Source organism: Nannobrachium achirus (assembly GCF_963921795.1).
Source record: "Nannobrachium achirus genome assembly, chromosome: 5".
Taxonomy (NCBI): Eukaryota; Metazoa; Chordata; class Actinopteri; order Myctophiformes; family Myctophidae; genus Nannobrachium; species Nannobrachium achirus.
Genome location: NC_137814.1, coordinates 44,727,014 through 44,734,985, shown reverse-complemented (window position 1 = coordinate 44,734,985; position 7,972 = coordinate 44,727,014). Strand labels below are relative to the sequence as shown.

The window sequence follows — 7,972 nt, the reverse complement described above, 5'->3', positions numbered from 1 at the left end:
ATATTATGTGGCTTGTGATGATCTGGTCCAATATTTAGTTCAGTGACTATAGATTCTGAACTATTATTTTGCTCTGTGTTCACGTTAGCTCTCTCATTGGAAATGAATAGACTCCAACCTGCTTCTGCCTCCTAAAAAGGCGTCCCCCCTACGTCATACAGAAACGGGAAGTACGGGTCTTTTGCACTCTCTTGCTATCGCCCTCTTGGAGCAAACTCTTCTATTGGCTTTCCTTTCGTTGTTAGGTCGTATTCGGGTTGTTCTAGTCGTAAAATCGGGGCGTTTCGAGAATAATTAAGGGCGTGTTATTTAAATTTCAGCCTGCGCATTTATCAACGCTGGGATCAAATGTACGCCAGGTGTGTCTGTTTAGGACGTGTTCGTAAATGCCACGCAAACGTTGCCCTACGCAAAATTTGGTGAAAAAAATAGACCATTTTTTACACTCCATTGATAAATGAGGGCCACTGTGTACCGATTTGCGTGATTTTAGGGCAAAATCTGTAGGAGCAGTGTCCAAAAATGTGTTGATGGTGGCGCTATATGGGACAGATTCATGTTGATTACATGAGTGTAGACATTATTGTTCCCGAAGGGAAATTTGTCTTCACAGTATGTTCAAACAGGAAACAACACATAACCATATAACAACACAAACATATCACAAAGACAGGTCATCAGTACCCCACTATACACAGAATTGTCACACTGCTGACATCAGTATGACATCACACCGTACACAAATGACCCTTATATAAGACCGGCATTATCTACCTACAGATTAGTAACAAGATGTCAAAATCGTTGAAGGTTGAATCTCCATAAACCGACGAATCTCACTAAGTCTGACCTCACAAGCCCCATATTTGGACACGAACAACATATAACTCCATATATAGAGACATAGCTGCTGACATCAGTATGACATCACACTGCTGACATCAGTATGACATCACACCGTACACAAATGACCCTTATATAAGACCGGCATTATCTACCGACAGATTAGATGCAAGCAGGATCTCGACTCTGACACAACTCATCGGCTCATAAGCTGGTTCTCCCTCCATATATGGAGATAACCCACAAATCTCACTAAGTCTGACCTCACAAGCCCCATATTTGGACACGAACAACATATAACTCCATAGAGACATAGCTGCTGACATCAGTATGACATCACACTGCTTGATGTCTAAATTACACACACACACACACTCTCTCTCTTTAACTGAAATGGCTTGAATCATTGTAATTAATTGAACAGGGATGAGGTGATTCCACTCACTCTTTCAGTCATTTATATTCAGGGTGCATGTAAAGAATATTGTAGAAAGGTTTGTGTGCATGTAAGAAACATGATCTTATTCCAATTAATTAATCCAAGAAAACACAATTTCATTGTAATTGAGCTAATAGATTTTATTACATTGTTTTTGATCATTTAATAAAATATTGATTAAACACCCCCACCCCTGATACAATAATCACTAAGAAAATAATCGCTAGTCGCAGCCCTAATCAATATTATAATTTATTATAATTTATGTCATCAGGTTAATCTTTTTTTTATTTAGTGGATTCTTCCCCACTTTCCTTGTAAAATGTATGTTTTTATTATGTTGTTCTGGGCAGTATGTCAGATCTACTGCGAGAGTTCAGTCTGGGCTAACTGCACTAAAATTACAATGTACTGTACATATGCAGTGATCTTTAATTGTTGTAAAAAGTAATTTAACTTTAAATGAAAAGGATTGAATCACTGTAATTGATACCAATTGTTCTTCAGGATTTTTCGTACTAAATCTAATGCTTTGCAATAGCAGCTAAGGGATTTTGCATGTTTTTCTACCATTGAGTTCATCCCACACACCTGCTCTTAGTCTTATTCTGAAAGTGCAAATATTTCCATTGCCTAGTACAGTTCAAAGAATAGAAACAAACATCTTTGTTTGCACAAAAATAAATGGATCACAATGTGTATAATTTCAAAGAACCACAAAATGCAACTTTAATAACTGAAACAAATCAATGCAAAAAAAAAACATCAACTTAGAAATCAAATGTATGATTACATGAGAAAGGAAATACACTGACTGATAGCCAAACTGACATTCAAATAATACAATATCTAGTTATCTACTCAATCAACGAACAGAATAAAAACAAGTCATTATGTTTGTCGTTATTTATTTTAGGTAATTTAAACTCAAAATAGATTTGTATGTTTTAAACAAAGAGCTCAGGACCAACACTGAGTGTCAAATGAACAGTTCCTCAAACAAACAACTTATTTACATCAACATGAACCGTTTTGTTTTTGGAGGGTAGAAAGCAGACCTTGGAGGGGAGAGAAAAAAATATACTTTTGGAGGAGTCATGAGAGGCAAATCCAAAGTCTGATCTACTTGAGGTTACACAACTCGGCAGTGCCTCCATTACAACCATCAAACCCAAATCCAGGATAGAGGATCTGGGTGAATGTGGTCTGGACTCTGAGGAGGAGAGTCATGGTGTCAGAGATGCTGTAGAAGGACAGAGTACCTGCAGTGTGATCCAGGTACACTCCTACTTTGGATGACACAGGACCTGGTATTTTAGTTTCAATATCTCTGTGTTTGAAAAAACAAGCTCCTTTTGAACAGCTTAAGGACCAAGATTTGTCATTCAATCCAAATCCACTTTCCTTACAGGATCCCGTCCTGCTGATATCTTTATACGAGAGTGTTATAGCAACATAGTCTCCACTCCACTCTGCCTCCCAGTAATAGCGTCCAGCCAGACCCTCTGCTCAGAATCTGACGCCTTTCAATGAACCTCTGTGGGTGATGAGGGTATGATTGTTGTTTGTCCATTAGTGTTACTTTTCTGTTCCCTTTCGACAGAGACAGGCATTGATGTGCCGTGTTTGGATCTAGTGTGATTTGATAAAAGTATCTTAAGAACTCCGCTCGGGTCTTGGGCTCTGGTGGTGTTGACAGTAAAGTGTCGACTCTATTCACCAGCTCTGAGATGTTTTTCGCGTCCTTTTCAAGTACGTTCCTCATGTTTGACACAGCCACAGTCACATCTTCAAAGTATCCCAGAGGACGGACATTGCCGCTTACTATGTGTTCAGAGTCACTGATCTTAGAGAACGACGTGTAATTTTGTAGAAAATGGACGTGGTCCTCCGTGTGTGAGAGCTGCTCCAGCTCAGCCTGTCTCCTCCTCAGTTCAGTGACCTCCTGCTCCACACGCTTCTTCAGTTCTTCAGCACGACTCACTTCACATTTCTGCTGGTCTCTGATATTCTCCCTCACCTCCTCTTGTTTTATCTCCATGGAAGTGATGAGCTCTGTAAAGATGGTGTCGCTGTCCTTCACTGCTCTATCAGCAGATAGATTGATAGACTCCACCTCCTGGTGAAGCACCTTCACAACTTTCTCTGTTTCCTGGATTCTCTGCTGGATGTTCTGCTGATACCCATCAAGGTCTTTCTGTCTTTCTTTCCTTTCTGCTGCGGCTGAGATCATATCGTGACCTTTGTGTTCTTCCATGCAGCACAGATAACAGATACACTGCTGATCAGTGCGGCAGAAAACCTTTCTCACCTCGTCGTGACGAGGGCAGATGTTCTCCTCCTGAAATCTGGTAGAGACCTTGACAAGCTTGTGTTTCTTTAAGGCAGGATATTGATAGTGAGGCTGGAGGTGGATGTCACAGTAAGAGGCCAGACACTGAAGACAAGTCTTCACAGCTTTCATGTTTCTCCCAGTGCAGAAGTCACAGGCCACATCTCTAGGTCCAGCATGGCAGTGATCAGGGGGAACATCTTGGAGTCCTGTCTTCCTCAATCTCTCCACCACCTCAGCCAACATGTTGCTTTTCTTCAGAACAGGTCTTGGGTTAAAGGTTTCCCTGCACTGTGGACAGCTGTGAAGTCCCTTCTGGTCCTCCTCATCCGAGTAGCCTTTAATACAGCCCATACAGTAGCTGTGTCCACACGGAATAGTCACTGGAGCATTCAGAAGATTCAGACAGATAGAACAGCAGAACTCGTCCTGGTCCAGCTGTATTCCTTGCTGAGCCATTTTACAGCACACACTGTCTGACAGAGATACAGAGACAGAGATAAAGATAGAGCAACAAATAATGGACACAACTTGACATAAATTAGTCCGGGAAAAATGGGGGTGAACGTGGATTCGCCTGTAAAAGTTTTTTTCTCAACTGATTCTTGTAGCTTGGGGTCACCTCTTAAGGATTCAAGAGGATGACCAGTGATATCCATTGAGCATTTTTTATTATTAACCCCTTAATGCCTGAAACATGGGCTCCCATTGACTTTCTATACAGGAGGAAAATACCCAGAAGAATATTATTTTTTGGGGTATTTAAAGAGGATCTGAGGGGTCTAACTAGGGGTTTGTCATGATGCTGAATCCATTGCAGGCATTTGTTTTGCACAAAAAACATTCCGTGGGCTAGAAATAGCCTCAGAAAACAATACACGTATGGGTGAGTATTCATGTTAGTCGGAGGCCTTAGGGTTTTTTTTCTCGTGCTAATCAGTCTAAAAGTGCAAAGTTTTGCACAGATGTAGCTCAGGGCTTGCTCTAATGATTTAGCTAGGGCGCCCGAGTCTGCGACATTCGGGGTCGCCACAGCGGCCAAATCAAGTTGGGCTCCCATCGACTTTAGTGATGAAAAGTGATGAGTCATCACTTTTCAGAGTTTTGTGGGTGTTGTGGTGACCCCGAAGGTCGCCGACCTAGCTAAATCATTAGAGCATGCCCTGAGCTACATCTGTGCAAAATTTTGCACTTTTAGACTGATTAGCACGAGAAAAAAAACCCTAAGGCCTCCGACTAACATGAATACTCACCCATACGTGTATTGTTTTCTGAGGCTATTTCTAGCCCACGGAATGTTTTTTGTGCAAAACAAATGCCTGCAATGGATTCAGCATCATGGCTACCTCATATGTCCAAAACGGCTAGTTTTCAGGATTCAAATTCAAAAGTAGCAGATTTGCTTGGGAGATAAATGCAAGTAGGGTGTCATGGATTAAATATTTATTTAGTTAAATGTATATTTAATGTGACATGCTGTAACGCTTTCTCCCTGACACTCAGTGGTGCTATTGTGCATGTTGGCTCACTGGCATCTGTCAGACAGAGTATTTACTATTCCCTACTACTAATTGACACCGAGACCCATGGGGTCCCGAGTCAGCATGTCAGGGGTCTCACAGCACACGGTTGGTTCTATATAAAGACTCCAACTTTTGCACACGGATAGCTCAGATTTGTGCCTATATGTTCTTAGCTATGTTCCCCAGCATGAATGTACTTACATGTTGTACAATAATATAAAACTCCATTACCAATAATTATATGGAAAATATAGCAGAATGGAAATTCACAAATAGTGATGCACTAAATTTAAAATGCTTGGCCAAAACCTAAATCAATCAACTTTTGTACCATTACTGTCATGGCTGTGACTCTGTGGCCAACAGTATGATATAGGCCTACCAAAGTTCAGTGGAAACCCTTTCTATAGGCCTACGGACCTTTCCAAGTGACTGGCAAAGCAAAGCTACAACTGTGCTTCCAATTGTGTGGCAAACAAAATGTTTCAGAATGACAATTCCTCATGCCCCCCTCCCCCCTCATATAAAGAAATGGCTTGTTGAGATGAGTGAAGAACAGTTTGACAGGCCTGCCCTGCACATAGCCCTGCCTGAACCCTACTGTGTCTATCAAACACTTTAGAATTAATTGGATTGCCAAGTGTGAGCCAGGCCTAATCTCTCAAAATCTGTCTAACCCAATCAATGCTCTTAACTTGTAGCTAAATTAAAGCAAAAACTTACAAGCGAGCGCCCCCTCCATTATTAGGTACTCTTGGGTGCTATGCTGTGTCTTAAAGCTGTGTCATTTTAACAAATAAACATGATTAGGCCTACCAGCACTGGGCCTATACAAATAATGAGAGAACTGTTTGAAAAACCTACCGTTCTGTTTACAATTGCCACCAATGGTAAGTAATATTTTCACCTCCAAAAAGTCAAAATAGAGGTTAACCACAACAGCAAACGGTACTGTAAATGAACTAGAAATACTGTTCCTTCGAAACAGTGTGGGCTCGCTTCCACCCAAAAAATAATAGTAAAAGGTGTCAAGGTCCCAGGCAATGCTCTCTTTCATTTTACTGACGGGCCCAGTCCGGCCTGTTTGAAGTGGAGCGGTGAATCTGAGCAGCTATACCCTGTGTATGTATGTACTGTACTGTACTGTACTGTACTGTACTGTACTGTACTGTACTGTACTGTACCGTACTGTACCGTACCTTACTGTACTGTACCTTACTGTACTGTACCTTACTGTACCTTACTGTACCTTACTGTACTGTACCTTACTGTGCTGTGCTGTACTGTACCTTACTGTGCTGTACTGTACCCTACCTTACCGTACTTTACCTTACTGTACTGTACCTTACTGTACTGTACCTTACTGTGCTGTACAGTACAGTACTGTACCTTACTGTACCTTACTGTACTGTACTTCGCTGTACTCTACTGTACCTTACTGTACTGTACTTGACTGTACACTACTGTACCTTACTGTACTGTACCTTACTGTACTGTACTCTACTGCACTTTACTGTACTTTACTGTACACTACTGTACCTTACTGTACTGTACTTTACTGTACCTTACTGTACTGTACTTTACTGTACCTTACTGTACTGTACTTTACTGTACTCTGCTGTACCTTACTGTACTGTACTTTAATGTACTCTACTGTACCTTACTATACCTTACTGTACTGTACTTTAATGTACTCTACTGTACCTTACTGTACTGTACTTTAATGTACTCTACTGTACCTTACTATACCTTACTGTACTGTACTGTACTCTACTGTACCTGACTACCTTACTGTACCTTACTGTACTGTACTTGTATGTACTCTACTGTACCTGACTGTACCTTATTGAAAAGCCTGTCAACTGATCTCCCTGACAACCAACAACAACCAACACAATGGCTGACTGTCCCCTCAGGCCACTGGGACCTACCGTAAAATCCTTAAATTCTATAGCCTGAAGGGACAGTCCGCCATTCCACTGGTTGCCGCTGGTTGCCAGGGACATATCACAACCAATCAGGATCCTAAAACTTTCTTCTTTTCTAGGTTAAATTTCTCTAAAACTACAAAACATTTCAAAATGAAAAATACAAGCACACGTGTCCTCAGTAAGCTGAACACATAACCATTTGAATGGTGTTGAAAGGTGTAAGCATGTAGGAGATGAATCGCGCCAAAGTTTTGAGGAGATACTGACTGACTGATAGATAAATAATGAAGATAACATATGTGTGCTCGCCTTCCAGGCGAGCCCACAATTACTGCAGTCAGGAGTCAGCTGACAGCAAACAGCAGAAAAATGAAACCGAAACCAACCAAACTATTCATTTCCTGATATAGCTAGGCCTACATGGCCATGGGTGTCCTGATACACCTGCCCCGCCCACCCCCAATCTTGCAAAATGTTTGCACAAAAAAAAAAAAGAAAAAAAAAGGTTTTGTGTGTCTTTCATAGTAGGCTGTGGTTGTTAAATTGTTGATTTTAGTTCTCACTGCAGCAAAACCGATTAATTCACAAACTGTTCTTCCCCTACAGTGGTCATGAACACTGCTGCCTGTTCAGTCTTCATACTATAGTGGAGTAGGCTACCACTTTACTCTTTGTCTAGGGACATACATAGATACAAAGATACAGTATTCAAAGGACAAAGAGCTGCTAAAAAACAAGAAAAAAAGTCTGTCAACAGATGAACAATATTTTTCCCTGCCCTCCAGATGGCACCATCGTCCATTCTTGCCCACTATCCCAGTCCTGCTGCAGCACTGCAGAGTAGGTTCAGGTTGCACAAACACTATGCAGTGGATCCAAAACCCTTTGCCCGGGACCCAAACTA

The 7,972-nt window shown here is 41.3% G+C and overlaps 1 pseudogene across 1 annotated transcript; it reads right to left on the bottom strand.

Moving 5' to 3' along the window:
• Window positions 1–2,404: 2,404 nt before the first annotated feature.
• LOC308285101 (E3 ubiquitin-protein ligase TRIM16-like) lies at window positions 2,405–4,073 on the bottom strand (annotated as a pseudogene). The gene has a single exon. The product of its transcript is annotated as an E3 ubiquitin-protein ligase TRIM16-like (transcript).
• Window positions 4,074–7,972: the final 3,899 nt, after the last annotated feature.